The sequence below is a fragment of the Balaenoptera borealis genome, assembly GCF_965194805.1.
Source record: "Balaenoptera borealis genome assembly, chromosome: 4".
NCBI classification, from domain to species: Eukaryota; Metazoa; Chordata; class Mammalia; order Artiodactyla; family Balaenopteridae; genus Balaenoptera; species Balaenoptera borealis.
The window spans coordinates 81,252,188-81,271,541 of NC_138861.1; the positions used below are offsets into that span (position 1 = coordinate 81,252,188).

The 19,354-nt window shown below is 31.5% G+C and overlaps 1 long non-coding RNA gene across 1 annotated transcript in view; it reads right to left on the bottom strand.

Annotated features, from left to right (window-relative positions):
- LOC309628113 overlaps positions 1-16,473 on the bottom strand; it is a 55,730-nt gene extending 39,257 nt beyond the window's left edge. Inside the window, exon 1 of the long non-coding RNA XR_014244174.1 lies at positions 1-16,473. This exon is cut by the window's left edge and continues 15,710 nt beyond it. This is a non-coding gene — a long non-coding RNA (uncharacterized lncRNA).
- Positions 16,474-19,354: the final 2,881 nt, after the last annotated feature.

A 19,354-nucleotide genomic window follows, 5' to 3' on the forward strand; every position in this document is an offset into this window, starting at 1 on the left:
TAAGTAAATCATGAATTAAAGTAGCCAGAGGAGTTAGAAATTTCTCGAGCAATTTTTGTTGTTTTATTGCTTTTTTTAATCTCAGTTTTGCTATGTAACTGATTCAACACCCAGTGAATAATGGAGCAAATATTTGATTAAATTATGTGGAGGTATAAAAAGTTCCCTGACCAGTGTATAGAATGTATTCTAAATTCTTGTGGTTTAGTTGTGTATTTCATACAAATAAAAAAAAAAAACTACTCAGTTGGACCAAATTCTGAGTATATTCACAACTTTTAAGACTGTGAAGTGATTAGTTAGTGGGGTTAAATTTGAATGTAAATATAAAGAAAGAAAAATCACACTGTAGGTTAAACAAGCTATTGACAAAATCCACTTAATCATATTTTAAGTCTTCTTAAGAACACTGAATTATGAGAAAGTTCTTAAGAACTTTTTGAGTTATTTACTAAAATAAAACTGCATATACTTTTTTTCATGTAAAACCCTTAATATATAAAATATAAATGGATATATGTCACAGTTACTGTGGCAGAAAGAATTATAAGTCTTATTAAAGACTTTCAACTGAAAGTCAATTTCTAGCACCTAAGTCTTATACTTCTATCTTAGCCTCTTTATCAGGGATTCAAAATAATTTTTTGTAATGGCTTTCTGAAACACATTGCAAAGGAGGAGTGCCACAGAAAATATGAGTTGTTGCTAATTTAGATGATTAATTTTCCATATTAATCACTGATAAAGTTCTTTTTTTCCCTATAAGTAAGTAAGTATGTCCATTCAGCATAGTATTGGCTTAAAACTTAAATTCTGATAAATAGGTTCTTCTCTGGAATAATGGAAAGAGAAGCTCAGAGGGCATAATCTCTTCTGATTAAATTTGGGCCTATTTTTCTACTTTCTATTTAATTAAAATTTATGCTTTGGACAAGTTCAGTGATGTTTCTTTAAGCTACAGTTTTGGTTTCTTAGAGTTCTTTTTAAACCCTTTCAACATCTTTTACTCTATTTTGATTACTGCTCACCCAAATTTCCCTGGCTATCATGTTGATAGGTCTATCAGGTCATGAAAAACACCTATTTATATATATTTTGTCCTCCAACTCATTCTTAATAAAGTAAAAAATAAAGCAAACTAAAAAATAAATATTTCTACTAGGTTTGAATTTTATTGTGAGGAGATACATATACTCATATACACCTTATTCTGATAGAAAGAGTTGCTTGCTATTCTGGATAGGAATGTATCTGAGTTCCAGATTTCCACTGAGGAAATTCTCCCACTAATTCTCCCACTAATTCAGGCTTGTAAATATCTCTTCTTTCTAACTTTCATCCAAAACCAGTTACCAGGTCTGCACACTTCTCTTTATACACCCCAATTTTATCTCTGCCTATTTCTGCTAACCTAGTTTGAGTCTATCAGTGGAAGCCTGGATCACATTGGTCTCTGGCTTGTCCTCTTAGTTAAATTCTGGCTGCCTCCAATCCATCTTGAACAGTCGATGTTATGTTAGTATTTACATAACATCATGTTTTCATGTTTATATGTCATCCTCCTGACAAGAATAGTAAAGGATCTCACATTATACAGGATGCTTTCCAATTTCTTTAATATGTCACTCAAAGAAAGATAGATTTATATGCCCATTCTAATCTACACTGTTCACCCAAGTGAACTACTACAGTATTTATCTCTGCCATTTGGGAAGTATGTGTCATTTGGAAAATCAAATAAAAAAATGAAATAATAATGAAAAGCTATAGAAGTTAAATATTTAAGTCTGGGACTAGGTCTTGTTACTAAACAGCTTCTTTTTACTTATGTGCTCAATAAGTAAATAATGAATGAATATGGTATCAAATTTTTCCTATATTAACATCTATTTTACTTGGCAATACTGTGAGGAAATATACACACTCACACACACCTAATTCTGATAGAAAGATTTGCTTGCTATTCTGGATAGGAATTTATCTGAATTCCAGATTTCCATTGAGGTAACACACAATTCTCCCACTAATTCAGGCATTAATTAACATTTAATTCAGGCATTAATTAACATTTAATAAACCAACATTTTTTTCAACTCCAGTGTACTCCCATTTTTTGGAAATAAAGCTATCTGATAATTGTAGGAAAAGAAACTAAAAAATGCCCAGGCTTTGTGGTCTTTGGGTCACGCAAATGTTAAAAATACTTTAAAATTTCAAAAAAAAAAAATGGATAAAGAGGTGTTGAGACTAGATATAATAAATATTTCCATGAAACTTCAGAATAATGTTTTTTTTTTCCTTGTACCTTTCACAGCTTAGTAATTCAACATTTTCCAGAATGCGAAAATTTAATTTTAGGATTTGTAAAAATAATAAATACACAAGCATTTATTATATTTTTTATAATTATATTTTAAGTTTAGATTTTCTTTGAAGCTTTATTTGTAATAGATTTGACTTGGTAAATCCATAATTGTATTGATATTTTATTTTAGGAAATAATTCTGATATATTTAATGTCATCACCTTTATAAATCTAGTCTTTGAAAGCCTAGTATTATTTATTTTCTGCCTTACAGAAATATATGTATTTGTTTTTTCCCTAAAACTGAGATTAACTACATTGATTATCTATGAAATATATTTCAGAACTAAGTGCCATATAGCCATATAAAATAGTTCAATCTAGATTCCATTGTTCACTAGTTGTATGATCATTGGTATTTGGTTTCTTAGAACTGTATTTTCCTTATGTGTAGAAGGAAGATAATAATTTGCTTTGAATATTGAATAAGACATTCAATGTGCTTGCTACACAGTAAATGCTAAATAAATGTTTTATTTCCTTCAACTCATGTTATGATGATATTCATCATAATTTGCAAGTATTGACACCAGCTATTGTAGCTTTTAACAGAAAAAAAATATCAAGGCATGATAAAAATGTAGAAAAAACACAGTCTGAAGACACAAAACAGACTTGGATATGACACAGAGTTTGGAATTGCCAGAAAATTTAAAATAAATATAATTAATATGTTTAGAGCACTAAGCAAAAGAGTAGACAGTGTACAAGAATAGGTGGGTACTCTAAACAAAGAGATGGAAACTCCAAGAAAATGCTAGAAGTCAAAAACACTGTAACAGATATTAAAAATGTCTTTGTTAGGCTAATTAGAAGACTGTATATAACTGAGGAAGAAATCAGAGAATATGAAAATATGTAAATATAAACTTCCCAAACTGAAGTTTGGTAATAATAAAATTAATCAAAATGAAACAGAATATCAAAAAACTGTTACAACTTTGAAAGAGGCAACAAACATGCAATTGCAATAGAAGAGGAGAACAGAGAGAGAATGGAAAAGAAATATTTGACACAATAATATCTGAGAATGTTCCCAAATTAACAACAGACAACACAGCACAGTTCCAGGAAGTTCAGAGGACACCAAATGGAATAAATACCAAAAACTCTATACCTAGGCACATCATACTCAAACTGGAGAAAAAGAAAAGAGAAAGTACTAAAAGAAGCCAGAAGAAAAATGCACCTTACCTATGAGGGAACAACCATATGAATTATAGTGAATTTCTCATCCGAAACCACGAGAGCAAGAAAAGAGTAGAGTAAAATGCTTAAAGTATTGAAAAACAGAAACAAAAACTACCAAACAATTTTCTATACTCAGTGATATTATTCTTCAAAAAGTGAAGGAGAAATAAAGAATTTCTCAGACAAATAATGAAGTAGCCACCAGTAGATGCACCTAGCAGCAAGAAATTTTAAAAGTTCTTCAGAAAAAAAGAAAATACAAACTTGGTAAATAAATCTAGGCAAAGAAAGGAAGAACACTAGAGAAAGGATAAATGAAAGTAAAATAAAATCTTCTTTTTAAAAATAATATGATAACTTTCTGTAGTCATAATAGTAACCATATATTGAGTGATTATAGGATATAAGTAAGTGAAATGAAAGACACCAATTTCACAAGGGACAGGAGGGGAAAATTGAAATTAATCTGTTATATAGTATTTGCATTATTCATGAAGCTGTATAGTGTTATTTGAAAGTGGACTTAGATTAGCCTAAGTGTTTATTGAAAACTCTAGGGCAATCACTAAAAAGCTTTTTAAAAGAAGTATAATTCACATCCTAAAAGAAGAGAGAAAATGGAAAAAGGTAAAATGCTCAAGTAATCAGAGAAGACAGAAAAAGTAGGAAATAAAGTAAAAGAAACAAACTACAAGTGTGTAGAATAGAACAGTTACAAATACTGAAAATATTAATTTAACCATATCAATAATAACTTTAAATGTGAATGGTCTAAGTACACCCATTAAAAGACAGACTGTCAGAGTAGTTTAAAAAATTGAACTATGTAGTTTTCAAGAAACCCACTTTGACTATAAAGACACATATCAGTTAAAAGTAAAGGGTTGGAGAAAGACATACAGTGTTATGTATGTTATGTTAGATTGCTAACACTAATCAAAATAAAACTCAAATAGCTTCATTAATTTCCGTTTAGGCAGATTTTAGAACAAGGGACCTTATCAAAGATAAAGAGGAACATCACATGAGGACAAAAGAATCAATTCTACAAGAAGGCATGACAATCCTTAATATGTATAAATCTAAACAGAACATCAAAATATGTGAGGCAACACCTGACAGAACAACAAAGAGAAATAGAAAAATTATACTATTATACTTGGAGACTTCAACATCTCTCTTTCAGTAACTGATGGATAAATCATGCCAAAAATTAGTAAGGCTATAGTTGACCTGAAAAGCATCGCCAAATCAACTGGATCAAACTGACATTTATAGAATATTTCGTTCAACAACAGCATAATACATATTCTCAAGTTCACATGGAACATTTACCTAGATAGACTATGTCTGAGTCATAAAATACACTAAAAATTTAAAAACAATAGATCATACAAAGTATGCTCTGAGACCTCAATGGAATTAAACTAGAAATCAATAATGAAAACATAGCTGAAAAAAATCCCAAAATATTCTGGGAAGTAAGCAACATACTTCTTAGTCACATATGGAATAAAGAAGAAATCTTAAGAGAAATTTTAAAAAATATTTTGAACAAATGAAAGTGAAAATACAAGTCAAATGATAGAATCAGCAAAAATAGTGCTTAAAGGGAAATTTATAGCATTGAATGCGTATATTAGAAAAGAATAAAAATCTAAAATCAATAATTTAAGCTTTTACCTTAGGAAACTGAAGAAATGAGTCCAATTTAAGCCAAAAGCAAACAGAAGAAATAATAAAAATTAGAGCCAAAATTAACTAAATTGAAAATAAGAAATCAATGAAATTGAAAATAGGAAAAAGTGGGCAAAATATCTGAGGACACACCTCACTAATTATGGTACACAGATGGTAGATGAGCATATGTAAATAGGTTCAACATGCTGATAAGGATGTGGAACAAAAGGAACTCTCACTCATTACTGGTGGGAATGCAAAATGATACAGCCACTTTGGCAGAAAATTTGGCACTTTCTTACAAACCTAAACATATTTTAAGCATATGATTTAAAAATTGCTCTCCTAAACATTTACCCAAATGAGTTGAAAATCTGTGTCTACGAAAAAGCCTACTTGTGAATATTTATAGCAGTTGTAGTGATAATTTCCCCAAACAGGAAATAAACAAGATATCCCTTGATAAGTGAATGGATAAACTGTGGTATATCCATTAAATGAATATTATTCAGTGATAAAAAGAAATGAGCTATCAATCCATAAAAAGACATGGAGGAATCTTTACTGCAGATCACTTAGTGAAAACAGACAATCTGAAAAAGCTACTGTGCCCTAAGGAAATCTAATCTAGGATTACAGTGAACAAATGTGGCTAATTTTGCAACTGAACCTATATTTTTGTGAATCCTGTAACTGCAATTTTTACTCTACCACATTGCTATAAAAGAGGGTTTTAGATTCACCATGAACATATGAGCATTTTTCTAAATTGTGGAAATACTATACTATCCTAGAAATAGGATTTGTAAGTAAATTATTATAGGGTTGCCTCACATATCTTGAGGGAGACCTCTGAGACCTTTGAATACTGATATGGCCCTTATTATTTGGCTGGCTTCCACTCTGCCTCCTGTAGGACCTAGGGAGATGCCAGGGAACTATTTCTATTCACTTAAATTCTTATCCCTATGTACCCTTTGCACCATTTGTTCTTGATTGATAATAAGCTGCAGAGAAACCCATTTGAGCAGGGTCTGGCAAGTTGCCACTGAAAACTGGAGCCAATATGTATTAGATAGGTCTAGACTAAATTGAATCATTTTAAATGAAATACTGAAATATGCCCTGGGGAACTATAGACCAGTATGCATAATGTCTTCAAATGACAGCCTGTAGAATGCATAATAAGATTCAGTAATTTCCTTTCCACTTCAGTAAACTTCCTACTTGAAGAATTGCAAAACTGCTTCTATAAAGGAAATCATACTTTTCTAATTTACCAGTAACATTTAAGGACATAAATAAATGTGGAAATGCTCAGACCTTAACATTTCCTTGGCAATTATCTACGCAAAGGTAATTTTTCCATGCATAGATATAGAATTGAGAGTAATGTTTTACTACAGGGATCTCTCTAAGAGGTGCAAACCAGAAAAGGTAATATAAACTTTGGTTAGAGCAGTGATGTGCAAGAGAGTATAATGTGAGTCAAATAAGTCATTTAAAATTTTTTAGTAACTATGTTAAAAAAGAGGTAAGAGAAACAGATGAAAATATTTTAATGATATATTTACATAACAATATTTATATTCAAGATTTTATTTTAAAAATCATATAAAATATATGAATGAGATATATTTTGTTTCGTACTAAGTCTTTGAAACCTGGTATATTTTTACAGCACATCTCAGTTTGGACTAGCCATATTATGTGTTTTTTAGCCACATGTGGCTAGTGGCTCGTGTATTAGACAGTGCAGGTTTGTAGCAATATGTCAAATAAAGAAAAAAAAACCTACTTTTAATGATACCTACTGCTTTCTCAGGTACCCATGATAACACAATGCTTATCTAGAATTCAAGAGCACGTGAAAAGAAGTAGTTAACATTAAGCGACACAACATATTTGATGTCTCAAACGGGCACAAAAAACTACCAGTTACTACTGTAGTAATATGATATATTTTCCATAAGGGTATATGTGTTCTGTTCACCTCATAGCTCTCAAAATATCTGTTGAATGAATAAATGAAAGGCAAGGGAAGAACCAACTTTGTTCTTGTGTTTCAGAATTGGTCAGTCTCTCTTCCACAATCTCATATTGCTTTAGATAAATATGCTTCTGTCTAAACCATCCTAGCATGGAGCCCTTTCCTGCTGATTTTCTAATGCTAGCAACCAAGAGTCGAGGAGACCTCTGCTGGTAAAAGTTACTGTAATCCTTCAGATCCTGGACCTAGATTTTTTTTTTTAATTGGGGTATAGTTGCTTCACAACGCTGTGCTAGTTCCTGCTGTACAGCGAGGTGAATCAGCCATATGTATACACATATCCCCTCCTTTCTGGATTTCCCTACCTTCCAGGTCACAGAGAATCGAGTAGAGTTCCCTACGCTATACAGCAGGCTCTCACTAGTTATAGCAGTGTATAATGTCAATTCTTCATCCTTTTGCCAAGAAAGCACCAGTCTTCCCCTCCTCCACCTCTCCTGATTCTCCCCTTAACCAGGCAATCAATTTTTGACAAATTAAACTATATAGCCATTTTAAACATCATTAACTTTGTTTAAGGAGTTTCATTTACCTTCAATTTTATAATATCATGGATGATGAGATCTGAACATCAGTAATAATGTAAGATAGGCAGTTATCTTTGTAGACTCCTGTAGTTATCTGCATAATGTATTACTGTTAATAATGAAAAAAGTAAAAATTTACCTTGCATATTCAAGAAGTTCAATAAAATGAAAACTTTCTGCCACTAATAAGTCACTGTATATCACTGGGTCTTGATTTTACCATTTTTAAAACTGAGGATAATAACCTACTTCGCAGGGTTCTTGTGAGGCCAAATGAAATAATAGATGTAAAGACCTTAAATACAGTGCTGAGACTGAGCTAAGGCTCACTGTTATTCAGATTATTAATAATAATACAGAAGTGTAGGAATTGTTGGATGAAGGAAATGGTCTTATCTACAGAATATTATCAAAAACAGAAATATAGAGAATCTCCTGATAAAGCAGGCATGTGTACAGGTTTGGGTAGTAGGAGAGGGGTAAAGCCTTGCCTATTTAATTTATTTCCCTTCCTGCTTCTTCGAAGATGTCTCTCCATTGTGTTTTTGGAAAACCCTAGTTACCTAAGAAAAGTAATTTGAAAAGATCTGGATCACATCATCTTTGAAGGGTTTTTGGTGTTGTTATTCTTCCTGAAAGTCTAAGATTCTACTGCTCTTGGAAAAAATCTAGTTGGCCCTTACACTAGAATCATGTGTCATTTAAAAAGTCCTATGGTAAAACTATCAAGGTCCTTGACAGGCTACTAAACATAAGGAATGAAGGGGAAAATGGGAGGGAATAAATAGAAGAACAGGCCAAGAAGGTTTAGTATGATATTCTAAATATTGATGAGGGATATTTTTGAAGTACTTACAATTACAAAGAGAGTGGATATTGTAAACTCAGACATTTATCAAATTCTGGAAAGTATTAAGGAGCTCCCAGCTACTTCAATCACTGTCGCTCATAAGATAGATGACTGTTGATACAGTCGTGTCCACTATTTACAGCCTCTAAGAATCTATAATACGCATGCTGCATACTTCACTGCTCCACTGAAAAACGATCCCCATTTTTCTGATGTCCTATGGTTGTTCTTCATTACCTGAAATACTACTCAGGGGTTTGTATAGCTAATAACAATTACAGGTTCCCTGATCGTATAATTAGCACTGTTGGCAGATTATGAAGTGTTCTGGTCTGTTGCGCGTAAAATCTATTCTCATAATCTTAGAAAAATTCATTCTTAATTTTGAAGCAATTTGCTATATGAAGCATAATTTGTTAAATTAAAAAAAAAACATGGCAATGCATGTTTCATGAAGCAGGTCTGCATTACTCAGCTGCAGGACAAATCCTGTGAGAACCTGATGCACTTTATGTGTGGTTCTTTTTTGCAAATCCTCATTTTAACATAAAGGAAAAAATTATAGAAATCAACCCAACTTTGGGGTAGTGCTTGAAAGAGACAGTGAAAGTAAGAAGCTGAGTGGATGTTTCCCAGAATTATTAATTAAGGAGATATATGTGAATAATTTTATTAAGCTCACTGATTGCCAGTTATCAAAATCACAATCATCACTAAGATAAATTCCATATTTATCCTTAAGAATACTTTCCTTTAAACACATACTTTTCTGGTTTCAGCTTTATATATTTTGATTAATAAACCTTTCTCTCCAATAGCATTAAGATATCACTCTTGTATTTCCTAATATTTTATATTCATTTGCTGAATATTTATTAGCTAGATTTTAAAATGTCAAAAATAAAAACTGTATACACAATGACAGTCTTCCCACACTTGTCCTCCACTTACTAAAATACCATATACCTTGCAAGGAGTAGAAAAGCTGTGAGCTTTTTGCTTACCTTCCAGAGATTTCTTTGCAAATATATGCCAATATGAAAAGATAATACTTCATGCCCTTTATAAACAAATTTTAACATTATTTTTGTACTTTCTGTACATTCTTTTTTATTTAAGTATAAATTCTGTTTATAAATTTCCAGGGTTCTAATTTTTATATTTTCATAATAAATGCGAATTATCCAAAATCATTTATTATTTTCCCATTTTTCCATACATGTGAATGTCCATGGCTCAGGTTTATATAATTATACATTTATCCATTTATCAAATGTCACATTTTAAATTATTATAGCTTTATAATATTTGCACTATCTGTTAAAACAAACCTTTTTTCTTCTCTCCTTTTCCTCTTCTTCAAAATCATCTTGCCTATTAGTTGTTCTTTATTCTTTCATATAAATTTCAGGATCCAAGTACTGTGTGGGAAAATAATCTAAATAGAATTTTTACCAGAAAGAAGAATTATGTAATAATGTAAGATAGGCAGCTATCTTTGTAGAATATTTCCTGTAGTTATCTGCATAATGTATTGCTGTTAATTATTAAAAAATAAATAAAAATTTACCTTGCATAATCAGGAAGTTAAATGAAATGAACACTCTCTGCCACTAATAAGTTACCATAAGTCACTGCATCTTGATTTTTATAATATTGGGTATTTCCATTCATAAAATTAGTGTAGCTCTTCATTTTTATTCTTTTTCAAACTTCCATTTTAATTTTCTTCATAAGGCTGTGTTTACTTCTGTTAAATTTATATTTAATAGTTTTGGGTTTTGTTTTCCTTTTGGCAATCAGCATTTAGCTACGAATTTGTCATTACTGAAGAATGTCTTTTTTAGACTTCTAAACAAATAAGAACAAACCAAAGAATGATATATTCCTATGTGAAGACTGCTGAAAGAATTAATGTGGTATTTAGTAGATCCTCCAATTATTGTAGTAAGAACTAACCAACCAAATCCCAATTATAGGGCATTCTGTGTTTGTTTACTCCAAAAAATTCAAATATCATAAAAAATAAAGGGTGGGGAGCATTGCTAGAGAATAAAAGAGAATTAAGTGTCATATCAAGAATATATAATGGGTATAATTTATGAATTCTGATTTGAAAAACTCAGTAGTAAAAAGACATCTTTGAAGCAATTGAGAAAATTTAGATATGTATATTTATTGCATTAAAGAATTATGTTAATGGCTTGCTGGTTTATTTAATCATATCTTTATTAGGCATACTAATTTATTTCATGTAATCACATATGTAATCATGATGCCCAGATTATACTTAAAAAAACACACAACAACAACAACAGACACACACAAAACAACTCCAGGGGATGTGAATGAGGGTTGCAATGTGTGTTTTTCTGGAGATTGATAAAACAAGAAACATGATTGGCAAAACATTAATATGTGTTGAAGCTAGATGAGGGGTAGGTAGATTTAGTTATACTGGTTCTTCCTCTTCTTTTGTATATATGTGAAATTTTTTTTATAATAGAACAAATTTTTTAGCAAAAATATGCATTCTTTGTTTTGCAGGTGACTAATTTCTTGCTCAACTGAAAGAATGAAACTGATTACAGACAGTGTTCTGTATCCACAGTTCCATATCCGTGCATTCAACCAACCCACAGATAAGTACATCTGACTGTATTACACCATTTTAAATAAGGGACTTGAGCAACCATGGATTCTGATCTCGGTGGGGCGTCCTGGAACCAATACCCCGCAGATGCTGAGGGACTATTGTATTGTACCTATGTGTTACAAGTATAGCTTTTTCAAGAATGAATCTGGAATCCAATTTGAAAAATAGGCAAAGGAAATAATCAGACAACTGGCAAAAGAGACAACTATTTCTCAATATATGGAACTTCACCTATATAAGAAAACTACTATTTGAAACCAGTGTACATTTTCCTATGTGGAAATGTATTCTGAACAATCTGTCACAGTGTGTGAAAGTTCTATTCTGTGCTACCTGAGATGATTGAGCCACTGATAATTTAACAAAATAATAAGAATATTTAACCATAGTTTAAAAAAATTTGAGGTGGAAAAAAAGAGAAAATGATCTAGAAAAATATTATACTCCTGTAGAAAAACAATAATATACTGTAAAAAATTGCTTAAATTCTCTAAAATGCACAATATCATTTAAAAGTCAGTGCCATTAATTTTGATTCAGAAGCTGATATTAATAAGTTATTCCAACTGTTTGCTCAGCATGATGTTCCATAAAAGTCATAAAAACATTTTATTGCTATTCCCACGAATAAACCAAGCTTAGTAAAGTATAGTTATATTTTCACACCTGAGTATCAGAATAGACAATGTAGAAAATAGTTTCCTTTGTTCTGGGTTTGTCAGAAAATCTTCTCAAAGGTATGCAAGGCAGGGTTAAGATTGACTTACAGTTTTGGGCTATTTTAGATAGACAACTATAGAATCCCCATTCAGAGATGAATATAATATCTAATAAAGTTTGCTTTTAATTAAGTCTGAAAAATTAAATTTACTGATATACTGGTGTTCTAAGTATGAGGAGATCAAGTGGATTTTTTTAAAGCTTTCTAGAAAACAGAATGTCACAAAGACAGGAATTTCATTGACATTTCATAATACAATGCTGGTCACCATCAGTCTTTCCTTTAGTATTCATTACTTATATATAGCATATACATTTTTGTGCATAGAAAGATGTGGCTATGTGGTTCTTTGTCATTCTAAGAAAGTTACATTACTTCATAAAATGCAGCAATTAAAATGCTTCCCAAATTTATATTTTATAAGTGTTTTATGATGCAAGTAATAGGAATACTAGAACATACACTGCTTGTGTCTGGCTCATACAATATCACAAAATGCTTACGCACAGCTTATACTCTGGATCTTAGCAATAAGAAGAGTTATTGAAAGAAAAGGAGACATTGAATGTCATCAGCTTATCCATCATTAACCTTTATCATTATTCTTTGGTACCCAGGGATGTGGAACCCAGTGATAACTAGAGATATCAGAGCACATCTGTGATTATGCACTCTCACAACCTGATACTTCCCTCACCCTGATTTCATATTTTTTTTAAAATGAAGAAAAATAGAGGATACTCATACATGAATAAATTAGTGTGCAGGAAATAAAATAAATTGAATGGGGCTTTAATTGAATCAAAGTGCATATTTTGAATAAAGACTGCTAACAATTCATTACAAGATAAAATTATACACTTCACTTATCTCACTATGCTCATTCATATTAGTTTCCATGTGGTCACTAATTGGATTACCAATAACTTATAGCCAGTAAAGCCTGCCACTAACTTTCTAAACTGGAATTCTCTACTATGAATGAGAAAATTCAGTAAATATCACATAGTTCTGCATTTATAAAATGTTAAGCCAGGAATTCAGTAGATATTAGATATTTCACTTAAGCCCCTCACACAAAATACATAAAACATGAAAGAAGACAGTATTAATATAATGTCTCACATGGTATACAAAAGATATTCTTAAATTCTTCAATGATATTTATTTGGTACATTGAAAGAGGACGCCCCATGGAAACAGTAAAGTAGGGTATTTTGAAGAGACATGCACCAAATATATGAAATGAAAATCCTTGGATCAAAATTTTGTGCTAGTGAAGATTAATTGACCATTGCAGCAGCATGTAAACCAATGAAGTTAGAACACACCCTCAAGCCATCCACAAAAATAAACTCAAAATGGCTTAAAGACTTAAACATAAGAGATGACACCATAAAACTCCTAGAAGAGAGCATAGGCAAAACATTCTCTGACGTAAACTGTACAAATGTTTTCTTAGGTCAGTCTCCCAAGGCAATAGAAATAAAAACAAAAATAAATAAATGGGACCTAATCAAACTTACAACATTTTCCACAGCAAAGGAAACCATAAACAAAACAAAAAGACAACCTAAGGAATGCAAAAAAATATTTGTAAATGATGCAACAGACAGGGGCTTAATCTCGAAAATATACAAACAGCTAATACAACTCAACAACAAAATAAAACCAACCCAATCGAAAAATGGACAATACACTTTAATAGACATTTCTCCAAAGAAGACATACAGATGGCCAGTAGGCACATGAAAAGATGCTCGACATTACTAATTATTAGAGAAATGCAGATCAAAACCACAATGAGGTACCACCTCACACCAGTCAGAATGGCCATCATTAAAATGTCTACAAATAACAAATGCTAGAGAGGGTGTGGAGAAAAGGGAACCCTCCTACACTGTTGGTGGGAATGTAAGTTGGTGCAGTCACTATGGAAAACAGTATGGAAGTTTCTCAGAAAACTAAAAATGGAATTACCATATGATCCAGCAATTCCACTCCTGGGTACATACCTGGACAAAACTATAATTCAAGAAGATACATGCACTCTTATGTTCATTGCAGCACTATTCACAATAGTGAAAACATGGAAACAACCTAAATGTCCATCAACAGATGAATGGATAAAGAAGGTGTGGTACATATATACAATGCAATACTACTCAGCCATAAAAAAAGAACCAAATAATGCCACTTGCAGCAACATGGATGCAACTAGAGATTATCATACTAATTGAAGTAAGTCAGAAAGAGAAAGACAAATACCATAGGATATCCCTTATATGTGGAATCTAAAATATGGCACAAATGAACCTACCTACAAAACGGAAATAGACTCACAGCCATAGAGATCAGACTTCTGGTTGCCAAGGGGGAGGAGGGAAGGGAGAGGGAAGGGAGAGGGACGGACTGGGAGTTTGGGGTTGGTAGATGCAAACTATTACACTTAGAATGGATAAACGACAAGGTCCTACTGTATAGCACAGGGAACTATAGCCAATCTCCTGGGATAAGCCATATGGAAAAGAATATTTAAAAAAAGGATATGTTGTGTGTAAATGAGTCACTTTGCTCTACAGCAGAGATTGGCACAACATTGTAAATCAACTCTACTTCAATAAAAAAAAGAAAAAAGAAGATTAGTGTTAGAGTAAGGTCAAATATGTTAAGAATTTATCTAAGAGAAAAAGAACCAGTCAAAAAAAATTGTGCCAGTGAAAACATTAAATTATAAGTTACCATGTCAAGGATACTGGTTTTACTATATGAACAAGAACGTATATATAGAAAACTCATACCCTTGCTTTGAAACAAAGAAAATGAGGTACTCTGAGATATTTCCCCACCATTGTCATACCAAAATTAAAGGTGCCAAGAAGAGCAGGGGCCAACAAATAAGTAGAAATATTAATAAATTAAACTATGGTCAGTTTTCTTACCCATGAAATCTTTTTTTGACTTCTTCATAAACCCATTCCCTCAGACCCCTGAACAATCTTTCATTCAGATTAAGATGGTATCTTACATAATTTTTTTGATAAAACCTGTCTGTAATAAAGTTGCAAATCATCTACCCAACCATGAAGAAAATCTCACCATTTGGAAAAGGTGTCAAATTTATTTAAGTCTCAAATAAACACTTTCTGTCACTCCTCACATCATGAAATGGACAATGTGGTAACAATTTTAAACAAACACATAGTAGTGCATACCTAAAAACATTTCCCACATAAATACTTACAAGGTTTGCTTTGGAAGCTAGGTTGCCATGGAAACATATTTCTGTTGATTCGTTCACAGAGAACATATATTGAAGGTTTTTATAGTTCTAGAAAGTGCACTTACAGGACATTGGGACCACACTCCAAAAATTGACATGGAATGATACAGGATCAAGTGGAGTGGGGGGATCCTACTTGGTGCAGTGGGGCAATATAATTATACCTCAATATGCTCAACAATTATGACATGCAGGTACTTGAGATCTATTTTTGAATTTAGTGGATGAAGTTATTACTCTCTTATTTCCATGCCTGTTGAAAATCCTACAATACATCTGGCCATTATGATATTAAGATGGTGCAGAAATATGAGAAAGAGAAAGATTAATTCACATGTATAAACTTTTAAAAATGTAAAGCAGTTAAGAAATATGAAAATCAAAATTCCAAAAGGCAAATAGTGAAATTCACACATGATTTTTGCTACTAAATTGTGTGTATTTTGTGAGATGAAGGTGTCAGTAGAAATTAAAAGATAGCAGGTCAGCAAATACCAGCTGTCCAATGAATAGTTGTGAAGTTACATTGGATAAAAATCTCCTCTACATACATGACCTTTCTGTAAGGGAAGAATGTTATTGTGAGCATGAATATTAGTGGAATGATGTGCACTTGAATTTCAGAAATGAAAGAGCACCTGAGATAAAGGTAAATGACTAAAAATTAAATATAATAATTCAAAGTTATCCAAAGTTTATATATAAGAGTCCAAAGACTTAAACTATTATATACTTAAGCCTGTATTGATTTAGGAATTAATCTTCACTATGTTATTGAATTTTCTTTGGAAATGTAACTAGTATGAATTTTAATTTATCTTATATTAAAAAGTATAATTTTTCAATTTAAGAATTTTTTAATGTTCTTATATTAAAAAGTATAAACATGTTTTACAAATAAATAAAACATTGTTATTTATATTTTAATGCTATATTCTCTGATACATTTAAAATATACTTTTCTATATATCTTATTCTTTAATAACATGTATGTTATAAATTATGATACTATATTGCTCCAATTATATTTGAATGTGCATTTAAGCTTAAGTCAACTATAAAAATAATGATCAGACCCTAAAATCATTCAAACCATCTGAGTTCAGAAAAATACAGCATGTGTCTCAGTTTCTCAATAGTTTTATATATATATATACAATTTCCAGATTGTATTATATTAATAAAAACAACTCTCTATTAAATAAAACAATCAAACATTGGTGTATCCAATAACTGCAACAGAGCATGGCACAGAGAAAAACAAAAAGGCTACAGAGTTACATATTAATTCAAAACCCAGATCTTTCAGAAGTAGTTATATGACTTCACTGAAGAAAGTTTCTACACCTATAAAAATAGTGTGATAGTAATAAGAGCTTAAACATACTTTTTGCCTACTATATGGCAGACATTATTGTAACAAATCACTTATGTTAACTCATTTAACCCTGACAACCCTTTGAGTAGGTATATAATTATCCCTACTTTACAGAGAAAGACATAGGCACAAAGAGCTTCAGGGAGGATCGTGGGACAAAAGAATTCAGGAGTGCTGCCTTCACTTATTTTAGACGAGGTTTGTGAAGAATATAAACACATACACACACATATTTAATGCTTAGCATGTACTTGGTATTCAAAATTGGTAATTCTCATAGACGCATACAGGACAATGTATTTGAATTAAGTCAACAGAGTTATAGAATCTTGAATTATGAAAGGAAGGAAGCAAGGAAGCAAGGAAGGAAGGAAGAAAGGAAGGAAAGGAGGGAGGGAGACAGTTTAGAATGAAATAAAATAAAAAGATAAAGCTTCATATAACTTAAATTCTATGTAATCTAAACCTCATGATGTAATGTTATTGATGGGTAATTTTATGTAGGAAGGTTATAAAATAATTTTATACTATCTTCCTTCAACCATTCCCTGTATAGTAGATTGTGTGTTATTGTTCATAATTTACTGCTCTATCATTATAAGATAATTTCATGTCCTTTTCCTTTGAATGTGACTTGCAATGACATTTGCTTGTCCCATTGCTGGGCCTGACCACATGACCTTCTTTGGCTAATGGAATGTATATCACCACAGTAATGCCATTCCCAAACAGTGTTTTAAGTTCATTTGAGTTGTTTGGCTAGATTCCTGCATTTCCCCTCTCTCCCTCTAAGAACACTTTCAAAGATAGGCTTCTCCTTCACCCTAGTCCTACAGAGAAAGGAAATGCGTAGCCAAAACCACAGCTTGGAGTAGAGCTACAGCTGACCCACAACCCACATGTAGCTTGAGTGAGAAATTAATGTTCATTAGTGAAACTTACAAAGATGTGAAGCTTTGTTTGTTATGCAATATATCCTAGAAAAATTTACTAATGCACCATGGCAATATCCAAGCATTAACATCCTTGCTTAAAATGTAGGTCTTTTTTCATGATATTTCTCTATATTTGTGTATTTTCTATAGTTATTTCTTCAGGCTTTTTCCTCACAAATAACACTTGAGAAATATTTTTAAATATTAAAGAATCCAGAAACCTTATTTTGCTTCATTAGGTTTGGGGTAGGTCCAGGGTCTGAAATTTTAATAAAAATCCCAGAAGTTTCTGATATTATTATTCTAGGAACCTAATTTTGAGGGAAAAAAAAATGTCTGCCATTCCATTTATTCCCATTTATACTTCTGTGAAATTTCTGTGCATTTTGCATGCAGAATAAAATGGATCATGAAAACAATATATATTTTCTTAAATCAGCATTAACGATGATCATAGGTTTAATAGCATTCATAAACAGTTAAAGCTAGTTAATTTCATTTTCATCAGTTTTTTACACTATAAAATGTGCCTATATTATATAGAAAAAAGAAACCTGCTCTGAAATATATAATATAAAAAGATAAATCTCCAAGCTCATACAATCTCTCTTTAATTTCACTTCCCCTATAGAAGCCACTAGTAATATTTTAGTGACTCCTGTTCCCTCATCCCTTCTATGCATAATCAAAATCAGTATCTTCCTCACTTCAAATCTTGTTCTATACTATATTAACTTTATCTATCATCTATCTATCTATCTATCTATCTATCTATCTATCTATCTATCTATCATCTGTCTATCATCTACCTACCTACTTCCCCTTCTGAAGCTTTTTATTTTAGTGGAAAGATACCCTGAACTCAGTTCTATAACTTACTGTGCTCATTTACAATCCACTGTGGATCTTTTTTCATGTTAGTATGTGTAGAAAATACCTCATTTTTAAAAATAACATAGAATTACCTTCTGTGGATATTTTGTGATTAATCCAACCAGCCATCTACTGATAAACATTTGATTTCTATATCTTACTGTTACAAATATCAGAGAATGGAAGTACATGCATACACCTATGAAGTACATTTTCTTTTGAGATGTTTATTGAATATCATTTTCTGTATCATTTATTTCCCACTTTTATACATCAACTGATCTAGCATCTTAAAAGTCACTATATCTTCAAAATCTTCTTCACAAATAGTAGTTTATGATAAGCAGACTTGCTATCTGAAAAAGAAATTTAAATACTGACTAAATTGGTAACTTTGAAATGTCCTTCATTCTGGTTAAATGATGAGCTTTGCTCTTTTGATGTGAAGGCAGCAGATAGATGCTAATCATTATGCAGATAAAGCTTCCTTTTCCATTATATTATCAGTATATTCACTTCTTTGAACATTTTACTTTTTTGCTGAGATTACCTTTCATTAAAATAAGACTTAATAGTGATGTCCATAACCTACTCTATCAATAAAATCTTTTCAGTATTCTTCTTTTTTGGTCTTCATTTAAGTTCTGAATGTATTTTTAATGAAAGTTCACTTACATTTTCTAGGAGGAATTAAGTGGTTTAAAATTTTGGAGGGAATTTCTGCAGTGAACATATCACAACACATTAACTTCTACTCTACTTACATTTGGCAATCACCTAAAAATCACATAAAAATCTTACTATTTTATCAAGTTTTTTTCCTCTTTCCTGATTATTAATTTGCA